Source organism: Wyeomyia smithii, chromosome 1, assembly GCF_029784165.1.
Source record: "Wyeomyia smithii strain HCP4-BCI-WySm-NY-G18 chromosome 1, ASM2978416v1, whole genome shotgun sequence".
In the NCBI taxonomy this organism is placed as follows: domain Eukaryota; kingdom Metazoa; phylum Arthropoda; class Insecta; order Diptera; family Culicidae; genus Wyeomyia; species Wyeomyia smithii.
The window spans coordinates 56,250,195-56,275,535 of NC_073694.1; the positions used below are offsets into that span (position 1 = coordinate 56,250,195).

Here is a 25,341-nt window from a genome sequence, read left to right on the forward strand (position 1 = left end):
TGCTGGTGACGTAAACAATTTGCATAACTTGCAAAAAACAGTAGGCTAAATAACCTGATCAAATTCGAATATAATAAATTGGCCAAATTTACTGAGGAAAAGTTTAATAATGATTGTTCAAACTTCGTTTTTTAATATGTTATTTACATATTTCTACTTTATCATTAATGCATTAGTTCAGCTCCAGTAATGATTTTTGGTCCATAAGAAATTTACATAATTTTGACATGATTTTTTGCACTGTACAAGAGTTTTTATTTCAACGAGACTGATTTTATGAGCTCTACATTTTTGTGTTTTTTTTTGTATTTCGTTCAAAAAAATGCATTGTTACTTTTAATTTATTGTTAACAACACGAAATTTCTAACTTCATCAAAACTCAATCAAATTTGTGCGAATAAATTTCAAAATGACAGATACGTCTTGAATTATTCATAGTAAACCGAATTAAACGTAAATAGGTTATGCTTGGAGAACTGTGTGAAGATTGATATAGACTCTAAAAATATAATTTCCAGCGATGAAGTAGCTTTTATCGCGTTTTATTTTTACTCGGGTTGCTTTTCTACATTATTTACGACACACGATATCGAGATCATTTCAATCACGTTTTCCGTTTTAGGCCAAGAATAATCATATATCGGTTTGAAAAAGTATATAGTTTTCGGCGTAAATACTGGGAACTTTGAACATTATATTTTAGCCTTTGGACAGATCAAATCGCTTGTTATAATAACGTAATTTTTCCAGAACGGTCAAAATCACTAAAACCACAATGGACTTAATGGATTTTGCTGAAAATTTGAATAATCACTCTACCTTATTAGAAGATACGCCATTTCAGGTAAAACGTACCTTGAATTTTTTTTTAGAAAAAAGCCGTCTAAATCACTGGCAGTGGTACACTTTTGTTCGTAAATTTCTATTCGTATGCAATTGAGGAAAAACTGCAATGCTTCTGTTAATGGTGATTGAAAGTTTATCTCATAAATATAATTACCATAAATTACTCAACAAGAATTGTAAATTTTTGCAACGGATATTTATTTAATTTTATCTTCGATATTCACTGAATAATCGTGACCGGATGGTATCGAAAGAGTAAATTCCTAAATATATACATTTATAGAAGAGTAAGAGCCTGCGCATGCTTGTGTTTTTTTTTTGTTTATTCAGTAAGATTCGTACAGAATTTTTTTTTTACATTTCAAAATTGTTAGATGATATATTATTATTCTAACCTTTACCATAATAAACGTATATTAGATGTCTTCGTAATACAGCGAATGTAGTTGTAGGCAAATGAAAAAATTGTCAAGCAAAAAATAAAAATGTAATTGTGGATTGCTACGATTTTTTGCTGGAACTTGTTAATAATTTTGTTTAAAATATTTTCTTATGTTTGCCAATTGATGAACCTTTGTAAGGGCTTCCATATTATTTTGAAAGTAAGATCCATACTATAGATTCGATTTAGTTAGAGTTTAATAAGACAAAACCATTCATTATGATGACGTAAGTATTATTGGATTTGGTTTTTGAGGATATAGAGTTAATTCTGACTTTGACGCATTACGAGAAATTCTTGGTGCTTCTGCAACAAGCACGATATGCTTGTGCCTTGTCAAATACATATTTTTTGCACAAAAAAAATACTACAGGCATAATATCGCTAAATATAAATGATATTCTTTCGAGTGTTGTTGAATATATTCTAAAAATTGATTTCCAGGGGAGGCTGAAAATAAAAATACGTACAGTCGCTGAGCAAACACATTGATTCTGTCTGCAGACTCTGTATATTTTGTAACAAAAAAGTCCCCTAATTACAGTGTTTAGTCCCACGTCACCATTTCATACAACTCTAGGGCTGTATACCTTGTAAAATTTGTCACCGTGTAGGGCCGTTTTGCCATATTTGGTGCACTTGGCTTATACATTGAGCCCTTGAGTTGCTCTACAAAACGCTATATTCTGGTATTTTTTCTTGCGATATCGAGAAGAGTAGGATGACCCTAAAAATTGACAATTTGTAAAAGAAAAATGCATTTTTTCGTCATGTTACCATTTTGCCATATACTGTGACCATGCGTTTTCAAGTAGTGTAGAATAATAACACAATTTTTTAGAAAAATCCATCAAGTCTAGCAGGAGTTATTGCACTTTTTAGTATTTGACCGTTTTGGACATATCCCCTGAACGTGTTACTGCACTTAACCTCAATGAAAAACCTAAATTAATCCACCTAGCGGTCAGACCCAGCCTTTCTCATTCAAACTTATATCAAATTGTTATGAAGTTTGTTATTTGTAAGCTTGAGAGATGACTCTTTCGTATGACACTATTTATGTTCAAATAAGTCGTGTAATCTTTGAGATAACAGAATTTCGTTGTTTTATTAACAATTTAATACATAACGGTTGCTTAGTTTGATTATAATCAAATGAAATGGGAACGTATAGGGCAGCCAAACTTTGAAACCACGTGTTCAATCATAATTCATCAGTTAACCCTTAACAAGCCCGTTCATCTGATAATACTATTGATTAAATCGGTTGTGTACTTTCTGAGATAATGAATTTTCGTGATTTTCACAATTCGGTACATTACAGACGAAGTTACAGTTCGATTACAGTAAAATTCAATAGGGTGTTATGAGTCAGCTAGACCTTTCATTTGACTCTAATTTCGTGAAAATCGGTTCAGCCATCTCTGAGAAAAGTGAGTGAGTTTATGTATTCTTCGGAATATGTTTCTTTTCATAGCTAGATTTCACATTTTCAAACATAACAGGCAAAGTAATAGTCCGATTGCAAAAAAATCAATAGGGTCTTATGGGGTTACTAGACCTTTCATATAACACTGATTTTGTGGAAATTGGTCCAGCCATCTCTGAGAAACATGAGTAAAATTAAACAGTCTTCAGAAGACGTTTCTTTTCATAACTTTTGAACCACATATTCAATCTATATAAAATTCAAAAGTTAAGGGTTTTTAAGATAGCCCGTTCATTTGATACCAATTAGGATTAGGAAGGATTTATTGAAATCGGTTGTGTGGTTTCGGAGATATTGATGTTTCGTGATTTTTACATTTTTAAACATAACCTCCAAAATAAAAATCTAAGCTACACACACACACACACACACACACACACACACACACACACACACACACACATACGCTCACACACACATACAGAAAATGCTCAGCTCGTCAAACTAAGTCGATTGATATACGAGATTCGACCCTTTGGAACACTTTTATACCTTTGGTTTTTCCAGTGATTGCTATACCTTTCTAGGAGAAAGGCAAAATTGATATTTTGCGAAACAAACGCTGAAAATTTCAGCCAAATCGGAGAACATCAAAACAACATGCAGTTGCGCCTCTCGTAAACTGGCTCTTGATTTTTGACTGAACCAAACCGTGTTGAAATTGGTTGAACGATGATCAAACGGAAGCAAAATTAGTAAATTTCATCTCGAGAGGAAAACTCAATAGATTTAATCCTGGAATATCGTTATTTTCGTTTTCAAGGGAGCTGTGATTAATATTTTCCAGTTCAGAAATCATCAACGTACATATCGAATGATAGCCCATTGAATTCATGGGTGCTCGTTTTCACTCCGATTTATCAGGACTTCAGAGAATTCTCGTATTTATTTCATGAAATAAACAATATAAATCATACTAATAGGCACAGCTGTTTCCTTGGGCATACCAGTATTGGTTTTGAATGATATTGAAATCAAACATTAATCAAATTATTTAAAAAAATATTGTAAAAATGATAAAATTCACCCCATTTCATAATATCTAACGTAGAAAGCACCAACATTATTACCAATCAGACGAGAGTGGTTCGTGCTGTATCAAGAATTTGTCGCCATGTTGCTCGGTTTTGGGCTGTGTTTCGCCAGTTCCTCAGGTATCTCATCACCCGCAAGGCTCTCTCGATCTGGTCGAGCCATCGTACACGCTGCGCATCTCTATTTCTGGTGCCATCATGGTTGCTGAAAAGAAGTGATTTCACAGGGTTGTCGTTCGGTATCCTTATGTCGTGACCGGTCCACCGCACTCTATTGACTTTCGCCAGGTGTGCAATAGGGTTCTCTCCAAGTAGCGCATGCAGCTCGTAGTCATCCGTCTGTACTCCACAATAGATAATCCGCTGCACCTTTCGTTCGAAAGCTCCAAGAGCGTCAAGGTCCTCCGCGAGGAGCGCTGTTGCCTCGATTCCGTAGGGGACAACCTGTCTTATCAGGGTTTTGTACAGCGTCAACTTCGTGCGTCGTCGCACTCGACTCGAACAAAGTGTCTTCCGAAGTGAAAAGCAGGCACGATTTCCAGCCTGGATGCGTCTTTGGATCTCTTTGCTAGTGTGATTGTCGACGGTCACCAGTGACCCCAAATACACCAACTCGTCAACCACCTCAAGCTCATTGCCGTCTACAGCGACTTGAGTTGAAAGGCTGATGCTGTTCTCGTTGGAGCCTCTTGCCCGCATGTATTTCGTTTTCGACATATTTATTCGCAGTCCTCCGAATCACACCCTCGAGGGCGATGTTAAACAGCAAATAGGGAAGTCCATCACCTTGTATTAACCCCCTGCGCGATTCAAAGAAGCGTATCCCCGAAACACGCACATAGCACATCACTTGGCCTTGATAAATTGAGTCAGTTTATCCGGAAATCCGTTGTCGTGCAAGATCTGTCATAGCTGTTCTCGATCGACTGTATCATAGGCCGCCGTGAAGTCGATGAAGATGTAATGTGTGGGCACGTTGTACTCGCGACATTTCTGTAAGATCTGTCGGATTGAGAACATCTGGTCTGTGGTGGCGGTACTAGCCCATAAACCTCCTGGTTGAAAGTGATAGACGACGGAACAGGATCTGTGAGAGTGTTTTGTAGGCGGCATTGATAAGCGATCCCTCGTTGACCTTCCGGAGTTCGTTGAAATTGATCCGATTCTTGCGTCGTGTGTTCATTGGTGCAAGATGCACATACTTTCGTATATACATTTTTTGATCAGCAACATCAAGCCTCCAATATGCCTCGTGAACTCGAATTCTATCATCACGGGACATTTTATCATTGCACTTCCGACGGCAGTTGCATTTTTCCAGTTTTATACAGTGCAACTCTTTTCGTTTTTTCGTTAAATCCAGCTTCTTCATCTCTTTCTTTGATTGTCGCTCCGGAAGGAGTACCGCGGAATCGTCCACTTCACTTTCGTCACTTCCATATACACGCAACAAGGTCAACGCGTTCATTTTTAATAATAAATATTAATCTTGATTTAAATTATAACCTTTCTAACTGGTAAAGTCAAATACAAGTGATGGGACTCATATGTATAGAAACAGCACACTAGATTGCGAATTTCTCGGCGAAACTGCAGAGAAACACTTCATTTAATTTGCTGTTCTAACGCAAAGCGTAAAAAAACTGTTAAACTTAGAACACGTTTTTCTCGTTGGCTTGTTTTGAAACATGGGACAAATATGCGTAGAACGGCAGCATAGTCAATAAAAGAGCCTTTGATTTTCCCCTGAGCTAGAAGCATCGACAATGTAGGCACGGATTTATGACAGTAAGTTATCCTTTTTTTACTTTTGTTTTAGTTATTGATTGTCAACCTTTGTGATTTTGCTTGTTGCGTTGAGCAAAGCATTCAGAGAGGAGTTGCGTGCTTTCTAGATAAGATTTAGATAAACAAAAGTCGGTTTTTCGATGCATTTCTTCCTGTAGTTCTAGCAATTGATCGTGCGCTGTTAAATATGATTAGTTTTCCAAATCCATACAAGCAAAAATAGTGAATAAAATAAAAATGGTAGAAAAATTGCGAACCCAGAGACTTTTTTGTGTCCAATTTGAGTGTCCGATCTGACAAGAATTTTATCCAGTTACTTCCGTGGACGCTAAAAGCACCTGGGGAATCGGCTGTCTAATAACGATTTTTAAGAGAAATCATAGGACGGCACCAGAACACCATTCAATTGGTTTGCTTGATCTATTTCATAAGTTTGTATACCTTTGTTTGCATGATTTAGTTGAAGTAATAACCAAATACCTCATTTCCGTAACTTTTTCCCGAAAATACGGATTTCCAGAAACCAAAATGAGCACCGTTGAAACGGATTCACATGGAGAAAAATAATTGTAAGTTTATTATTTGCGTTCTGTTTATTCCAGCCTATTGAAGTGATGAATATGATAACTGCTAGCGCTCTGAAAACAATTGTATATTGAACTTCAAATCAAACCCCCGTGCGCACGGCTCTGGCTCAGCCAGACCGATGTCATGGCAACAGTTTCCTGAAGCCGCCGCCGATGATGATGGCGCTACGGTTGGAAATATGGTCATAAGCTCCTTTCATTGTGCCGCATGTGTTACTGTACGGATTTTTTGCGTGCTTCTAACTATATTGAATGTAGGGCTAGCCGGAACGTGTTGAAACATGTTTGAACGTGACCATTTATGTCCTGCACAAAATCCATAAAACGTTCAAAACAAAACAATCGTGTATCGCTTTCTGCATTTCTTCACAACACTTGCAGCAACAGTTGATCTTGCATGGACGGTGCTTAATCGGCTGTTTCACAAGCACTGACAGCCTTTTGACGTATAATCGAGCCAGAGCGCCAGAGAAAAACGGCTTCAAGCGAAATGTATGGGGATGACGTTCGTGACAGGGATGTGGGCTCAGCAAGTAAACCCTGGTACGGATCCACCCGTACGGAGTCCCCCGGGCAATGTTAATTATGGCTTTGGTAAAGAACTATCAACTCCTTTCCACGGTCATACCACGAGACCCCTAAGCCCACCAGTGTGACGTACCGACACGTACAGTGATTATGCTCTCGAGGGGCTACGGGATTATGCGACGAGCAGTCGAAGTTTAGAGCGTCTGCGGTTTTCATTGTTTGCCTTCCGGTGTCATATTTCAGTCGCACTCGTTCCATACGAGCGATTAGATTTATCAATATTGCCGTTCGGGTGCTTTTTTGTAGAGCGTCCGGTAGTTGCGCTAGCTCTTATTTTCGGTGCCGAAACACAATGCGATTTTTCCGCAACTAATGAAACGTATCCACCAGACCTCGCCTCGAGAGTCTATTTATCACTGACGTAGAAACTGGGACTAGCGCGGTTAAATATGGCACTACTCCGCGATAGATAAACAATCCGTTGGGATCCTGTACCGTTGACTGTTAGAACGATTTTGGTGCCCAGCCTCTATTTGTATGCTCAACAAAACAACGACCACACGTGTGTAGTACTAGAATCAACCGCTTACAAACAATCCAGGCGAAAAATGTGTGCAAACTCAGGCCTCGCTCGAGTGGTTTAGCGGTTGAACACAAGGGATGGTGTATCCGTAGGCAGGTACATTTAATATTAGAAAGTGAAATTTTATTATATACTCATTCTTTTTCTTTTCCTACCCGTCCCTGTGTTTCTTCGACATCTTCTATTTATTCCGCAGCAGGATGTGGTTCCCGAGTGGGTTTATTTTCAGTTTCCTGGGACAGCCGCTAAGAAATTAAATTCCGGGAGGCTGTGATGCTTTAAGCACGGCCGGAAAATCGCATCGTGGCTAACTTTTATTTTTATCGTTCTATTTAACTTACGGGGGAGGATTGTGAATATTGTGACCAGAATAATCCGTATGAAGTTAAAAATAACTTTTTTGATTATTTCATGATTCTTCTACTCTCACATATTATTAGGTATTTGAGGAATAACCAAAATGCAGACAGAATGCCATAATTTTTATAGCAATATTATAACTGCCCATGTAAGATCAATGGAATATAGAAAGGTACGGAGATGGTTTGAGTCTCAGGTTTGAAGGGCCCTTTTTTGTCAACATTGATGGCGTAGAAGATTTAGTAGAAGAAATTTTTTTATCAAGTTAAGACAGTTTACGGCTGAAAAGGCCTTCCTATGCCAATAAACAATACGGAATAAATCTAGAAAATCTATAACGAGCGTCTTAGCAGAGTGATTGAGATCAATCAAAGAAATAGTTATCGGTTTCCGTTATACTCTACTAAATTTTTTGGAAATAAATATTGAAATTCAGTCCGCAAATATATATTTCGACTGTGACGTACAGTCTTCCTCAGTGCTTATGTGGACCAGTCCAGACCAGTACGTCACAGTCGAAATATATATTTGCGGACTGAATTTCAATATTTATTTCCAAAAAATTTAGTAGAGTATAACGGAAACCGATAACTATTTCTTTGATTAATACGGAATACAATTCTCAATGGCCTTTTCTTTTTTATGGAGATCTATGTCACAACCCAAAAGCACGTGGCTTTTGCCCATTGTTTTAGGACTATAAATCAATCAAGACAGTAGATATTGCTCCGTAAACCAATTGTTGCGCGGTAAAAATTGACAGTTCATTTTCATGCCAAACTGCGCCATCTGCATGTGAACGGTTTTTTTTTTCATGGAGCGTTTCTTGTACGATGCGTACTGTTTTTTTTTCTGTATGGACTCATCACTGCGACCAGAGATTAAATCTATTGTGATATTGCCCAGGTGTTTTCTGTACTCCGCACTTCATATTATTGGCAGTATCTTTATTGAAGTAAGTGATACGCTTATCATTCATATCCGTGCTTGTGTGTAAGTGGTACCTTTTCGTTTCAAGCTTACTGCTCTACTATACCGAGCCTCTGTCCATCCTAACAATATCGCCTAGTTACAATTCCCCGGAGAGAACTTTCATATGTTACTCACACCAGTTTTATTATAATGGGGACTTATTTTTGTTAGAAGGAGAGTCAACGGAGGTACTGTAGGATTAAGGTTGAAGGAAGGATACGTGGTGGGGAGCCTGAGCATGAGCCCATGCTAAAGTCCTTTGACAACCAAATGGCCTGATTCTACTAAGATTCGAACCCACGACCACCCGCTTACCAACGCAGACTCTGTAACCTTGCGGCTACGGAGCTCCCTATGCGTACTGGTTAAAAAATACCGAAAGAAAATTTATGTCTGTTTATTTGATCATTAGGCAGAATGACTCCCATTTCAAAGCGCAGTAAGTCATCAGCAACTCAATAACATTTTTTCATGAGCGTTATCAGGAATATAAAACTGCACCACTTCCTTCCAACACCCTCAACAAGGGACAGAATCTGACCTTTTCGACAACAGCTTCATTCACTTAACTAAAATTGAATTCTATCCCCTTTCGGACATTCACCATCTGGAACGTGTATCATTATGGTTAGAATACGCGTGAACCTCGTTTTGTTTATGTTTGTCTGCGCCCTTCGACCGACCCGCCCGAATTTATATCGCTCGGATTCGCTCTCTGTCCGGACGGAAGAGGACCGATCCAATTAGTTTACATCACTGCATTTTAGCAGCTGCTCTGACATCTAAACGCTTGCGATAGTCTCCTGGAAAGTGTGGTGACGCAGCTGCGAATGGGCTCGTAATTTTCGTGACACCCGCCAAACAGTCGACCCTGGGTAGTATAATAACTGCACGGTCATTTCATGTTATTTCGCAGGCGCCAATGTCCGGCTGACCTATTACGATATGACGTCCAATCGGGGGCAACTTGATAACCGGGTACGAATTGTACGGCGGTGGGCGTCTCGCTATTCCACGGTCCCCGTCCTGATGAGGCTTCTACATGTAGCGTGCAAATTGATGCTTCAGACTCGATTACTCTTTCACTGGGTATAATGATGATGTCTATCCTGGAGCGAGAGTGACTCCGTTGCCCTGAATAAAATGGCTCAATCGCGAATGAGTCGTGCTTATGGCGAATGCATCATTAACGCTTGACTGTTGTAATAAGTGCTGGTGCAGGAGATAAAAACCGAGATTGTTAATGAGTATGGGGCACTGGGTTTTCCAGATGAAAATGCCCAGATGGTGAGTGGAGTCATACAAACAGGTTGGATATCTCCGCTATGAAATGATTTGAAATGGATGTACTTGATAAACCCAAGAACTGTATAAGATTGTGCAATAGAGAAGCAAACTGTACATATAGGTTTTATGTTCATATTTTCTTTCCTGTATTAGTTTACTGATTTTTCTCAGTTTTGTTCACCTTGAATTTCAAATATTTCACTAGTTTCAGGTAGTTTTCGTGCATTTTAGAACTGTTTTTGCGGTGTTGAGTGATTGTTAATATATAAATCTTGTGGTATTCTACCTGTCTAATGTCCCATACAAATTGTTCAAATTGTTCTGACAATAAGTCGGTCAGATAATACTGTGCAATCCAGGGGGGATTTACCGCTGTCAAATTTCATATATGTGTGCGTTATCGCAGATCAACTCTGGTCCATGAAGTTTGTTGGTCCATGACGTTTGATAAATTACCAATGTGACGATAATCCATCACCAATATTCGTTAAAAACTTGTTGCTGTCCCAAAATTTCACTACGGAACGCATTATTAATAAAAGTTTTCCGCTATTTCTCGAGTTTTGTTAAAAGAAAACGTTCCATTTTACTTCGATCAAAACGACAAAAACTAAAACATACAGACGCCTTGTTGCTGGTCACGGTTTCACGATATTTGACAGATAGATTCCCCCTGGTGCAATCCTAACAGATCCAATGGAGAGAACTTTTCCTCCCCCTTATGTAACTTACTTCGAATAATCACATTTTTCGTTCGACACATAGCTGGCGCTGATGTAAGAATGAAGTTGTTCTTATGCTGAGCTGCCGCAACTATTGTCAGTGGGTTAAACATTATTTTATTCACTCGCTTAAGTCCAATATTTTGTTAAGTTTTTCAATATAATCGTAAAGATTTATGGTTTTATGAATTTATATTTGTTCACAACTTATTTTTGTATACACTACTTATAAAGTAGAGACATTAGACAACCTTGTTTGATGCTTCTCGATTTAATTTTTCGATCCAGAACAAAATCGATCTGTATAACTTCAAATTAGACACTTCTTCGATTTCCATTTCATATCCAAGGATAAACATTCTACAACAAAGGAGTATGATAAGGACATCACACAAACGCTGCTTTATTGACTACCATTTGAGAGACTCCCCCGTCGGTTTCTGGCTGGCTTTTCACCCTTAGTATCACGAATCGTATCAAATTACCCTATATCCAGAAGTTCGCTATACGTTGATCCATAAAACTCAACCACAGACCGGCTTCGAAGGCATCGAACTTGACTGATGGGGTATAAATATTCGCCCATTTCGTTGTCGTTAGCCAAATGGGGATAGGTAAGGAAGTGGAAGGCACGAAAACGACCCAAAGCCCGTTATCGGACAGCTTCAGGGTTATGCTTCACACCCGCCAATCGTCCCCGTTTATTTTCAACACTTCGGTGCATATTGCTGCGAGGTTCGTATTTTGTTCGATCCTGCACGCATATAATCGACCGGTTTGGGGTTGCCCCTTGGCACCAAAAAAAAAAACGATTGCAATCGATAATGGCACACCGACGAGCGCCGCAAATTGGAAAAGTGATACCCCTCACTTTTAGGGCTTTTTTGCAATTAAATAAATCCATCAACGAGATTAAACAGGCGAGTTTCAGTTTGTAGGTACCTAATTCTATTTAGTTTTTGACAAATCATTCAATCGCTCTTGATTTGGCTCGTACTTGCACGCGCCCTGAATTGCCGGAGGGAATTCGACGGCCATTATCTCCCCATCGCTCATTGCTAATTCTACCCGTTCAGGTCGTTATTCTTGCTGCCACCCTCGCGTCACTCCGGTTATGCTAAATCGGGTGCCATTGAGGGTGTCGTTATTCGCACAGCACATAGCGCATTCGAATTAAATTTATTTTCTATCATCCATAAACGTTGGTGGAATAGTATGATTCTCGACTGTGTAGCGCTGTTGAAAAGGCTGCTGTAATCCACCTAATTGAAAGTTTTAATCGCTCTCATATATTTTGTTCACGTTCATCATTTCAGGATTGAGATAGACCAGAGGAAGTCTCCAATTAGTTTTCGGAAGCATTCCATTATCTATTGAAATGTTCGCAAGTTCACTAAGACTTTCTGCGTACATATTTTCATCAGGATAAATTCTTTTATTTTGGTAGACCATTATGGAATGCGTTGAGTTTTAAAGGCTTCAGGCGAACTAATTAGCTTCCAGTCTATGAAAGGTTGGCGTCAGATGTGGATTCATTGGCATCAGAATTCTGAAAACCATTGAAATTTACTTGAAAAAAATTATAATGAAAACACATTTCCGTAATTGATGCCACGCCAACTCAATTAAAGAGAGTTGTTTCTGAGATTTTTATGTTAATAAACAAAGTGATGAAAAAAGTTGAGGGCGGTATTCAAGACACGACCGCAAGGTTGGCATAGGACTACGTAAATTGCTACTCATCAAACTCTTCAGTTGTATAAGTGGTGGTCCTGACAAGTACCATTGTTATTGTGGACGAATTTAGCTGCTTCCGAAAGCGTTGATCACTCATTGTAAAAAATATTGACTTCGTTTTGGAAAATTATTCATACAATATATTGAAACGTTTCAAGAAAGACGGTTTTTAAAAATTGTCTACAACTGGTCAAAAACCCGGAAAAATCTGATTGAAACGTGTCAAACATTAATACGCAGCTCGAAAAATGCGTACGCATACGCACAGACGAAAGTCTGCAAAACTGCCTTCCATCGGTCCAGTTCCACTATTTGCCGAAACAAAATCTTTGCATCTTGCGCAACTTGGTTTGGTTACAGAGTGCGGAAGCAAAAAATGCGAAAATTTGAAGAAATTCAAAGCTACTTCTAGCAATGATAATCAAAGTTTCGACTTAAGTTATATGTATAAAGTTTTTTTTTCAAAAAAATTTACTCGATGTCGATGTTTTATCAATAACATCTTCAAGACAACAGCGGAAGCAGAACATGCACGTGGCTTTTCATTGAAGTATAGGATAATTCTAGTGTAGGGGGCACCGGACTCCCTTACCAACCAGGAACCTGTGATATTTCGCGAATTTCGATATGCTGCGAGTCTTCTTGAACAGAAAGATCACACTGGCCTTTAGGTATGCCTCATATTCTTACTATTTTATTGTTACAATTCAGTTATTTAAAACACCGATGTGTAACATGAACTAAATGCGAGAGAATTATCCTGGAAGATGCGTGGAGTCTTCGTTGATGATGCTTCGCATCTATTTCACAGAAATGTTGGCTCCCTTAGCAAGCATCTTAAAGGGACGTACCAGACTGGGAGACCAATTAATCGTAGACGCGGACCAATTTAACCATGGTTAGCGTATGTGCAAACCGCGAACCTCCACTTCCTGGGTTCTTCTGCCTAGAACCCTTTTGCAGAAACTTTCGGATGTAATAAACTGTGACCAAATGACATTCTACCACCCCAGACCTCTTGCGGCGTCTCCTGAGCGAGCAGTAAACTTGTATTACTTTTAGGGACGTACATTTTCACGAATTTGCAATGAGATAATTCCGATGTTCTGATGCAGCACTGGGAAATAAATATAACCAAATACACCGTCAACAAAAACGAGTTGTTAGTTACACAATTTACCACAATATTGAAATTTGAACATTTTCGCTCTTTTCCTGTCGTCTTTAGGTGAAATAGTTGAATCACAGACAAACAGACGGGCCACTCGATGACGATTTCATCGACCGGAAAAATAACGATTATTTTGAAATTTTGCTTAGTGGGCAATAATGCCGCCAGTGTCGCTATAAGCAAACGTACACATTCACTATCAAAGACAAAAACCGCCCGTAATGCGACTGGTGTTGATATAAGCAAGCGTGCACACCCATTAACAAAGACAAAAACCGTTTTACGAAAATAAGTTAGTAGGCAATAAGCTCACATGGTGGCGCATGAGTGTAACGTTTCGAATAAGGACGAAGATTTTTGAGAATTTTTCTTCGAAGTGCCACGTCTGTTTGTCTGTGGTTGAATCACAGACTAACAGACATAACACTTCGAACAAATTTCCAAGAAAATCATCGTTCGGATGATTCCAGTACTTTATGTCAGTAACACTAGCACCATCTGCTGCCGTGTTTGCGCTGCGTCATGTATTTCGACATCAGCGCTAGCGTTACTGCATGTGTCAAATAGAGAACCACATATATATGTATGAGATTGCATGACAGCGCCTCAGGCGGCGTTGTCGCGCGATGACTGTTATTCGATTAGAAATTTGAGATGATCATTTTTTGTGGCGATGGAGCTAGGATCCAGTGTTACGTCTGTTAGTCTGTGGTTGAACGTTCCCGGCGATGCTCGTGATTAAAGGTTTTAATATAAGGAATCATCATCATATCATTATATATATTTTGTTACTACAGTAGCACAGCTCGCTTCAAAAATATTTCACATCTTATACGTCCATCATCACTCTAAATATACATCAATATTTTGGGAACGCACAGAACGGAAATACCCGAATTATATTGTATTTTGTGATTTTGGACTGTTTGACAGAAACTGGAAGTCGTAATTTCTGATTTCGAAATGACGTATGGATGCCACTTTCGAAAGTATTGAAATTGTTGGCTTTGGGCTTTAGGCTATTTTCCTGAAACCGGAAGTCGCCGTTTTGGAAAATGTTGTGTGGGGTCTTTCCAGTTCCGAAAATACCTATATTGGGTGATATTCGGGCCATTCGACAGTATTTTACAGTAAAATTTCTTTTTTGTAACTTTTGAAGAATTGAGCATGACCATTTAAGCTTAGTTCTTCTTTGCAATGAAATCCAAAGAGATGACATTTGAATTTTTTACACGGAAATGTTTGTTGGTGTCCAAGGAATACGTCAGAAAAGAAGTGAAGGTTTTCTGATAACTAACAATTGTGCTAAAACTATGAAAAATTGAGAAAATCATGACTTGTAATGTTAAGGTTGTATCCTAATCGATATACAAACCGATGAAATGTAGCCTATCCTCCAGTTAAATGTCCCAAAATCTAGTTTGGGTGATAGTAAAAAATAAATCGATTTCCGTAATATGTTACTATTCGCAAAACTACGAGTATAACAGAAATTTTTGGCTTGACTCGCACTAAATCAAAACATGGGTTTTTTCTGCGAGAAAATTTTTGTTTTGAAGCCACAACGAAAATTTAATAAATGTTAAAAACAAATCACATTTCATCACTTTAAATTTTGGTTTATCGAGCATAAAAAGTCAAAATTTTTATTTTATATGCATAATATGTATAAATTCCAAAACAAGGTTTTATGTGTTATACAGAAAATCATCTTCAAACATATTTCAAACATAAATAGTTTTGTGAATAATATCTCAATTTTTAGCAATAAGATACCTATTATTTAACCTCAAATATCGTTCCTGAACATGAACAAACATAATACTGAAAAAAAGAATCACATGTCATCGCTTAGACCTGTGGTTCAGAGACGAATCAAGTATAAAAGTCATAATTTTACATGTTTTACGCAGTTTTGTTAATGATATCTCAAGTTTTAGTAATCAAATACCTATTATTTTTCCTCAAATGTCTTTCCTGAACATCAACGAACAGTTTCATGAAAAAAACCTAATGATTGACTTCAGCCAAGGAGGGAAAAATATCAATAAGATCAAGCGTGACGGAATTTCATTTTTATATAGTATAAGATGGCTCTAAAACAAACAGAAAAACTGACAAGACGAATTATGATTTTATGACAGTGCAGATGTTGTACGCGGTTTAATCATATTTCATGACACTCAGCATTTTAAACTCCATTCTCATGTCAGCCCATCAGTACGAACAGAATATAGTTGTCCCCCAGCCGCACAGCTCCAAGATGTAGGTCCTCACAGAGTTGCCAATGTTCCAGTTTAAACTGGATTCTTCCAGTTTTTTTCTGGTGATCCAGTCAAACAGTTTAATCCCAAAATCTTCCAGTTTTGTATATCTGCCAGTTTTATCCAGATTTTTTGTACACTCAAGCTCCGACTGGTTTGGAAATATTTTTAGAACGTAAATTTTGTGGATTGATAAGCAGCATTTTCAGTATTGTATCTCCTCGCACGAAACACGCCCAAATTAAGGATGTGTTGTGCATGGTTGAGATGAAAAGACAAGTAAGTTCAGCTTTATTCTAAAACTAACAAATAGGTGTTATCAGATCATGAAGAAAAAAAATTGCAATGATGGGTTAATTTTATATGAAAATAGAAACAATCTATCCCAAAGATATTATATACAGGCGGCATTCTTCAAATTAATTTCAGTTGCGTAGCAGTTTAAAAATTGTTCGAATTCACAGATGTAACGTAAGAAAATGTTGCATCAATTAAAAAAGCTTTATTTTCATGATTTTGCGATGAACTGCTTGCGCAATTTAAAATTTTGCTCCTTTAAATGAAAATTTTCAGTTTATAATTTCTACAAAATGTAGCTGTATTTAAAAATTATATTGGATTCAATAACCATCACAGAGAAGCACTCTCACAATTTATTTTTTCTGTATTTTGTAATTTTTTTCGGAATCCAGTTTTTTCCAGTTTTTTCTCCAGCAATCTTCCAGTTCAATTAAAAATTTTGTTGGCAACTCTGGGTCCTCATGTACATGGTCGGTTTGCGAAATTTGACATGACCCTTTTTGCTGCCACCCTAACGTGCATGTGTCAAATTGGGAACTACAAAATATTTCTGAAATATATTTTCTGAATATTGGAATGATCGTTTTTTGTGGCGATGCATTGTTACGTCTGTTAGTCAAATTGTGTATCTTCAAAATCAATATGGATTCACAGGACGCAACTGCCAAAAGCTAATCGACCATCGTTCTATCCTCAGTATGGAAGGATCAATTGGTTTATTACGAAAAGTCTAAACACGCATACAGCAATGTAGTAAAAAATTATGTTACTACTAACTTAATACTTTTTAGACTTTGGAATAATTTCACAAGGAATCGTGTTTCAAAGATGTCTTGCATGTGGAATCGAGCGGCACATCGAACAGTTCTCACAATCACGGAGGAAAACTGACCTTTTAAATGGTTCCAAGTTTCATGTTCAGAAATATCACATTCCGGAATATTGCAGGAAAATGGGAATGGCTCTTGAAAAATTTAGTGAACTTAGATCGCCGCACGACCTAGACGGGTCAGGACACCAGAATCGTTATAATAACATAAGAACGCCTTGATGCACTCTTTTGTACTATTATCATAGTTCCCATATATACATTTTTTTGTATTATCGTAACTTTTATGTTTTTCAATAATTTTATTCTTATTTTATCTTATAATTTTTTTTTGTAGAAATGTATTCATTAATAAATTGCTTATAAGTATTAGTGTTCCCATATAAAAATTCCTCCTAAGAAAACGGTCTTTGTTTTCTATACTGGTATGCATGCTGTAGAACTGGAAATGAAACAAGCAAATGTTGCGTCAGATTTCAAACGATAATAACAGCATCACCACATGATGGATAACAATAACCAATATGTTGTTGGATAGATTAAATGTAGAACAATTTTTTAATACGCCAGTTATCATTATTTTTTCATTGCAACGCGGTAAAAATCGATGAAAAATGTGAAGGACAAATTTACGCGAACAATTAACCAATCACATGCGAGCATTCCTAGCACAAACACCAACCATTCCATGTGATACTCTCTGTATCAATATCCAAAAAAAAATGACAGAGTTTCTCCGTCCCAATTGGTCAATATATGATTGCTTCTATGAACCTAGACTAATTTGATGTCTCGAAGGTAAAGGTTTTTCAAAAAGTTTGAAATAACCTCTTTTCTTGAACAATTTCTAAACGTGCTGTCAGAGCTTGATAAAAACTGATGTCTTGAAAGAAAACATGCTGGTAAAAGCAACAGTACCGTAGAGTATATCTGGAGCAGTGCGCCGCTAGTTATTTATCGTCTATCATTGCAGCGGGCACGTTTTTCAAAAAGTTTGAAATAACCTCTTTTCTTGAACAATTTCTAAACGTGCTGTCAGAGCTTGATAAAAACTGATGTCTTGAAAGAAAACATGCTGGTAAAAGCAACAGTACCGTAGAGTATATCTGGAGCAGTGCGCCGCTAGTTATTTATCGTCTATCATTGCAGCGGGCACGACTTCTTTTCGCATGCAATCAAAACTGCCATGCTGTTACTGATGGTGAATTCATTGTTATGAAAATGACTGCAAGACAATGACAGCAAGTTTTCAACTGATCCGGCTCTCATTGTATTGCACAGCTCTCTCTGCTCCCCACACGTTCGGAAAACAGTCCGACAGCAACTGACGACAACACACATGCAATTCCATACGGGCTGTTATTTTTCATCTCCTTATGTCTGTTGGCATTTCCAAGCTGTCGCAAATGACAGCCGATAATCTTCCGACATCCTTCAACACGAATCCGAGCGGGATGTCAGCTGATTATGATTCACGACAGTAAGGCCGATGAAAAAATGAAAGAGAGATGGTGCGAAGAACGTTTTTTCTTACGTAGGGAACAATATCGACGATGGAAACGGTTTGCTTTGTATTCAATATGCCACCGGCCTGTGAAAAAGGAGAAACGAAAAAATGCAAGTCGATGACAGCCGCAGCCGATCAGCATGCTGTCAACAGCAGCAGGACATCGTCCAAGTATGATGATAGTTCTACAAGGTATGCTATTCACGTCGATGCATTAGTATTAGTGATCGTTATGAACTTTTTCCAATTTTGTATGAAATTTGAAATGATTTTGCATTTTAAATAAAACTTATAAAACATACTTTCCTGAAAAGTTATAGAAATGATGTTGAAACATGTTTTATTTGTGGGGAATACATAAACATGCTGCGGTTTAGGTAAAATATGCTGTTTTTCATCAATTTGCCGGTAACCTTTTTGCACTTCTCGTTTTTTTCTTGTACTCTAATAGCGCTTCTAAATAGAGTCGCTTATGTTTCATACAGTAACAAAAGTCATGAGCTATGACAATGACTAAGATTATGCTCCAACTATTAGAAATATAGCATTTTTATATATTTTATTTCGACATATTGTCGCAATTTTTCACACTAAATCTAAATTAATATCAATTTCTAGTGTGTTTCAACTGGAGATTCACTCTCCAACCAAAAAAATCAGATATAAAACAACATAAAACGAGAAATTTCCAAAAATGTCCTGAATTCCATACAAAACGCGAAATTTTTCATAACGAGATTTGTTTGTGTGCGTGGATAGACAAAAATGTAGCATACCTTGTAGAACTGTCATCATACTTGGGGACATCCTCAAAATGAGCAAACTAGGCTGTCATGTCCGAACGAACAAAATACATGCGCAAGAATGAGCTGTCGTACGCATCACAAGACAGTTGTTTTGCCTTGTGTAAGCTGTAGCTGTATGTGAGCTAGCAATGGGCGATATTGTATCGGTATCGGAAACATCGATACTTTTGTAACGATATTTCGATTTTTGGATCGATACACAAGCGTCCGATACTCGACCGTATCGATACTGAAAACCGCGATATTTGTATCGATATTCTTTTATGCATACGGACCAGCTAGCTGACAAGGGCTAACATCTCAATGTGTACACGAGATCACCGCCACTTTTGATACGCTATGGTATGCTGTCTGTCAGCGTCAGTGGAGCCCACACATCGTAGAACCGCTGCGATGTTGGCTGCGATAAAGCAAAGCAAATCGGATGGAGATGCCAGCTAGCTGATACGAGCTGGAACCACTGAAAAGCTGCCACTGTCAGTATAAGTATCGCACAAGTCTATTTGCACTAGCAAAACTTAAGCCTGTATTACACTCTTTGACCAAGCGTCAAATATTTGGCACTTTTTGACAGATAAAAATTTGGTCGAAGATAATTATTTGTCACTCTCCAATTTTAACATGAGGCAAACACGGGCAAACAACAACCATGATGTCAAATAAATTTGACCATTATGTCAGAAGGTCAAAAATTTGACCATTAGACAAAGAGTGTACTACAGGCTTTAGATGGAGAAATAGATAGAGAGAATGTTGTGAGCCAAACGAACTGTCAAAATCTGAGCCAAACGCAGCATAGGGCCAAATTCGAAATTTGTTTTAAATAAGCCACACATTTAAAGCCAAAAAGGAGTGCTCAATAATAACGTGTTCTCAAATACTTTCAAAAATAGGCATAGCTCTACGTTGCATTATTAAGGCACAAAACTTATATTGTTTCTCTGACAATTGATTAAAATATTGTTTGTTTACATTTATACTCAGCTTCATTTGTTTTTATTTCAATAAATTCTACTTTCTGCGTTAAAATGCATCCACAAACCCCTCAAACGAAATTCAACGTTATCAGAAATGATGTTTGGCTTCGATTTAGTTGGGCTATAACCCAACAAGCGGGAGCCCAACTAAAACGTAGCCCAACTAAACATAGCCCAACGAGCGAAATTTGACTGTATTTTAAAAACAAATATAAGTTTTCTGGTTACACTGTTCAGATCGAATATTTGCAAGCGGAAACTAACTCATGCTTTCCGTCGACACAAGTTAGAGTACAAGAAAAAAAAAATTTTGATATTTATTAGTTAGAAAAATTCAGCGGTAGACTTCACTATCTTATTTTCGCTGACATATCTAACTTTTTTATGTCATCAACTTCCTCATCAATTAATATGGAAGTGTGTCAATAATTTATACAAATAAGACGGGAGCTTCACAGCCCATTGGGCCAGTGAATACAAATCTTGAAGATATAAGTTGTTTAATTCATTTGTTTGCCAAAGCTCAGAATTTCTGCATTACCTGTATGTATTTGTTTGTGAAGTCATTTGATTCATGCTGCTCTAGAGAATGCGGATAGATACCAGAAAAACAACAAAAAGTCGGCACATCAAATTTTCATTGCTGGAAACCAGCAAAATTTTGCTGATTTTTGGTGTGCTGTGCTTCCAGCAATCTGTTCAGCAAAATGAAATTTGCTAATTATTCAGTAATGCTCAATTGCATAAAAGTGACAGGTCGTTTGCTGCATGTTCGGTAAAACAAAATACAACTTGCTGGTTGTCAGCTATGACAATTTGCTGTTCATTCAGCAAAGCATAAATCAATTTGCTGGTTAACCAGTTAATTCAAGGGAACCATGTTTCCGTCAGGCACCAGATTCCATCCGCCCATCGGATCATAGGCAAATTACTGTTGAACTAGAGATGTATGATTATCATTTCAACTTTTAAGTTCATCTAGCCCAACAAGGACTTAGCTATGGTCCCATATTCGCTATCAGGAGCTTAGCGATGATCCCGTACCAGCTGCACAGCGATTTGGCGCGTTTTACTAATGACAGCTTGACGTAATTTTTGGACATATCAATTCTTTTGCTGGATTCCAGCTACCATTCATTTACTGTTTTCTGTTCAGCAAATAGTTTTGCTGTATTTTCGCGAACCACTGAATCGAATACTGGTTTTCAGTAAATTCAGGGTGGCCACTCAATATCAATTTTCAATTTCCCGGTTTTTTCCCGGTTTTCCCGATGATATTTAGTGAAATTTCCCGGTGTTTTTTTTTTCTAAAACATATGAGAAAAAAATCAATTTTCACATGCTTATTTGTGCCTTGCAAAAATAGTGTTACAAAACTATGAAAAACATTCCTCCTTCATCGTGTTTAGCTGTTTGTCGACTTTAGCAAGTACCTTCATGATGATCTGCTGCACAATTTTCGCCCTCTTTATCTCCAAATCGTTGACAATCTTTGCCTTCTCGCGCTTTTTTGCTTCCTTCTGCATCTTTCTCTGTCAACCTTCTCTCGAGCTTGCAGTGCTTCTGTATCAGGATGCCAATGAAATGCGTGGGATAAATTCAAGAGTTGGGGCATAGAGTTTTTGTCTTCTAGAAAAATGTCCTCAGGCAAAACTTCAAGCGGACTTTGGGAAGAAGAGCCTCAGAGTGACCAATGAAAAAAATGCACATGAAACTGTCTAGATGCATTATGCAAAATGCATGAAACGTTGAGAACTGTTATTGCAAAACAATTTTTTTTTTCGAAAAACTTCGATCCTGGGACTTTAAAACTTTCGAGCTGGGGTCAATGTAATGTATAAGAAATTTTCTCATGGTCCGTAAAATAAATTCAACTGATACTCTGAATAAACAATTTGAAAAAAAAAATAATTTAGCTACTGTTTGTTTTTGATATAGAAAAAATCTGAGAAATCTTTAACAAATAGCTCTTCAAGGTGGCGTCTTTCCCCAACAAAATCAAGTAGTCGAAAGGTCCAACACAGAATGAAAAAAATTTTTTTGCTGCTTGTGGTTAAAATCATACCAAAAATCGGGAAGTACAAACCGGGTAGCTCCGTTCCGGTCCGGTTCGAAATAAAATCGAGACTCGAAGTTTCCGGTCCTATTTGACTTTTGACCGGATTCTCCCCGATGCGATGTCGAACACTATTCACAAGAAGTTTCAATACGCCTCCCGCGACGCTGAAAACTTTTTGACTTCTTTAAAATCTGACAATATATGTTACGGAACAGTAAATTTATCCACCTGATCAAGCCTGATTTTATTTGACGCAGATCTTGCTGCGAAGCCGCTGTCGACTTTAACTGAAACCAACAACCAGCTTTCCCCTATCCGGCAGAATCATGCCAGTTAGGTAAACATAAAAAAAAACAGGGTCTCATGTTGACATTTCCTCAGAAACTGTTGAACAAATAAAGCGGCAGACATGAAGGAGGATGATTTTCCCGGCGTGAAGCCTAATTTCCCGGTTTCCCCTTTTTTTCCCGGTGATTTAAAATTCCCGGTTTTCCCGCTTTTCCCGTTTTTCCGGTAAAGTGGCCACCCTGAGTAAATGTATTTATCAAAAATTCAAAAAATGATCTCAGCTATAGTATCGATACTTCTGGTATCGATACTTTTTGACCGATATTTCGAGTATCTCGATACTTTTGGTTCTTCGGGTATCGATACTGAAGTATCGATACTCTCCGTCGTATCGCCCAATGCTAATGTGAGCTCTCATGAATAGCTCATGCATGAGGCTGTTAGAGTGAAAAGAGAGAAAAGTCGTCAGTATAGTGTCGCTCTCCAGTCATTTTCTTAAGCTTGAATTGGTGATTGAAAGGTTATCTCATGAATATGGTTACCATAAAAACCATAAATATCTCAACAAGAATTGAAAATTTTTGCAACGATTATAAGTTATATGTTATTTTTATTTTATTTATTCCACATTTACTAAATAATCGTGACCGACATAATATCGAACGAGTGGGTTCCTAAAAATACTAATTTATATAAGAGTAAGGGCCCGTGAGTGCTTGTGAATTGTTTGTCCATTTACTAAGATCTATTCAGAATCTTTTTTTTTTACATTTCAACGTTGTTAGATGATATATTTTTTATTTTTAACTTCACAAATAATATATTAGCTTACATTAGCTGTCTTCAAAATACAGTGAATATAATTGTTGGCAAATGAAACAGGTATCAGGTAGGTCGGCTAAAAGCCATGGCTTATAACGGCACGTTCCCCTCACATGTGGAGGATTTGTGCCTAACCGTAGGAACCTTCTCATCATTTACCTGACAAAAAGGGAAAGAAGAGATAGAAGAAGAAGGAAGTATTAAGAGTGGGAGAGGAAAAGGATAAAGAATGGATTGGAAACATAGAAAAAGCATGGGATATTTGTGTTCTAGGAATTATCAGTGACAAACCATGAAGTTCGTCTTCCTAGTCCTAGTCCCAGCAAAAAATTAGAAAGCTCTAGAGTTCTTTCCCGCAATTAAGAATAAACTGAAGGATATTTTTCAAATCAAGAGATCTATATTCAGATTCATTTATGAGATGACGACCGAAAATCCTGTAACGCAGTTGGGCCTCTGGGACAACTACATACTAAATGAAAAGAAGACCCATAATCGCCCTCACAGAGGTCGCAACCAAAAGTATTCGAACGATGCATGCTTGCTAAATGATAGTTCAAACTACAGTGGCCAGTTAGAACTCTTATCAGCACACTGCAGTTCTTTTTTGATAGATTCAAAAGATAGTTTCTAACTTCTACAGATAAGCTTGGTAAATACAATTTTGTTTGGCGACAGGAGTCAAGATTTGTCCACAACCTGTTATGCTCAGATAAAGCCCAAAAGCAGATCTTTTGTTTTATCCAAGACTCAGGCATAGGTACCGCGGGCTCAGGACCCACAAAATTGTTAGATGCACCACTTCGGGCAAGCTCGTCTACCCATTCATTGCCAGCAATGTTAGAGTGTCCAGGGACCCAAAGAAGATTAACAGTATTCATGATGCTAAGTTCTTCTAGACAAGTGCGACACGCAATGACTAGCTTCGACCTAGAGTTGTGAGAACCAAGTGATTTGACAGCAGCTTGACTATCAGAACAAATATAGATTATTTGCCCAATTACCTTTTGTTGGAGGGCTGCCAGCACTCCACAAATAATAGCAAAGATTTCAGCTTGGAAGACTGTGCAGTAGATACCTAATGAAAAAGATTGTTGCAATCTTAGTTCACTCGAGTAAACTCCGGCTCCAGCTTTTCCTTCAAGCAGAGATCCATCCGTATAAATAACAATATGATCCGAAATTTCTCTTTCTATGCGGCCTGATATCCAATCATTACGCACAAGTAAAGAGGTACTGAAATCACCATAAGGAAAACTCACAGGAAGAATCATATCACTTGGAGCAACTATAAGTTGGTCCCACGAGAGCATGTGTGACCACACACGTGAATGGGAATTGTTATTATCGATATCATAGTGCCAAAATCCATTTGCTTGTAATCGGTATGCACACGAGTAGGCTTCCTGTTTCAAGAAAATTTGCAACGGTTTTATACCAAAAAGAGCTTCTAGAGCAGCAGTGGGTGTTGTAGAGAATGCACCAAACAATGACATTAGACACATCCGCTGTAGATGATTTAACTTTGTCTGAATGCTACTCAGCTCTCCCTTTTGCCACCATACGGGAAATCCGCACGCTAGTATTGGTCTTATTATTGCAGTATAAATCCAGTAAATGTATTTAGGTTTAAGACCCCAGCTTTTACCAATTGTTCGTCTACATTGTCCAAAGGCCATGCATGCCTTTTTGATTCTAAAATCGATGTGAGCAGACCAGTTAAGTTTAGAGTCTAGTATTACTCCAAGGTGTTTAACTTGATCTGTCACACAGACCTCAGAGTCAAAGAAACGAAGTGGACGAACTTCAGTGATTCTCCTTTTTTTAGTGAACAATACAAGTGATGTTTTATTGGGATTTACAGAGAGCCCAACTTCACGACACCACTTTTCAGTTTCCTTTAGAGTCTGTTGCATCAGGTTAAAAATTGTGCTTATACACA

The 25,341-nt window shown here is 37.8% G+C and overlaps 1 protein-coding gene across 8 annotated transcripts in view; it reads left to right on the top strand.

The window, feature by feature from the left end:
- Window positions 1-25,341, top strand: part of LOC129725459 (probable serine/threonine-protein kinase DDB_G0282963) — a 102,141-nt gene that overhangs the window by 28,747 nt on the left and 48,053 nt on the right. The gene's annotated exons all lie outside the window — the stretch shown is intronic.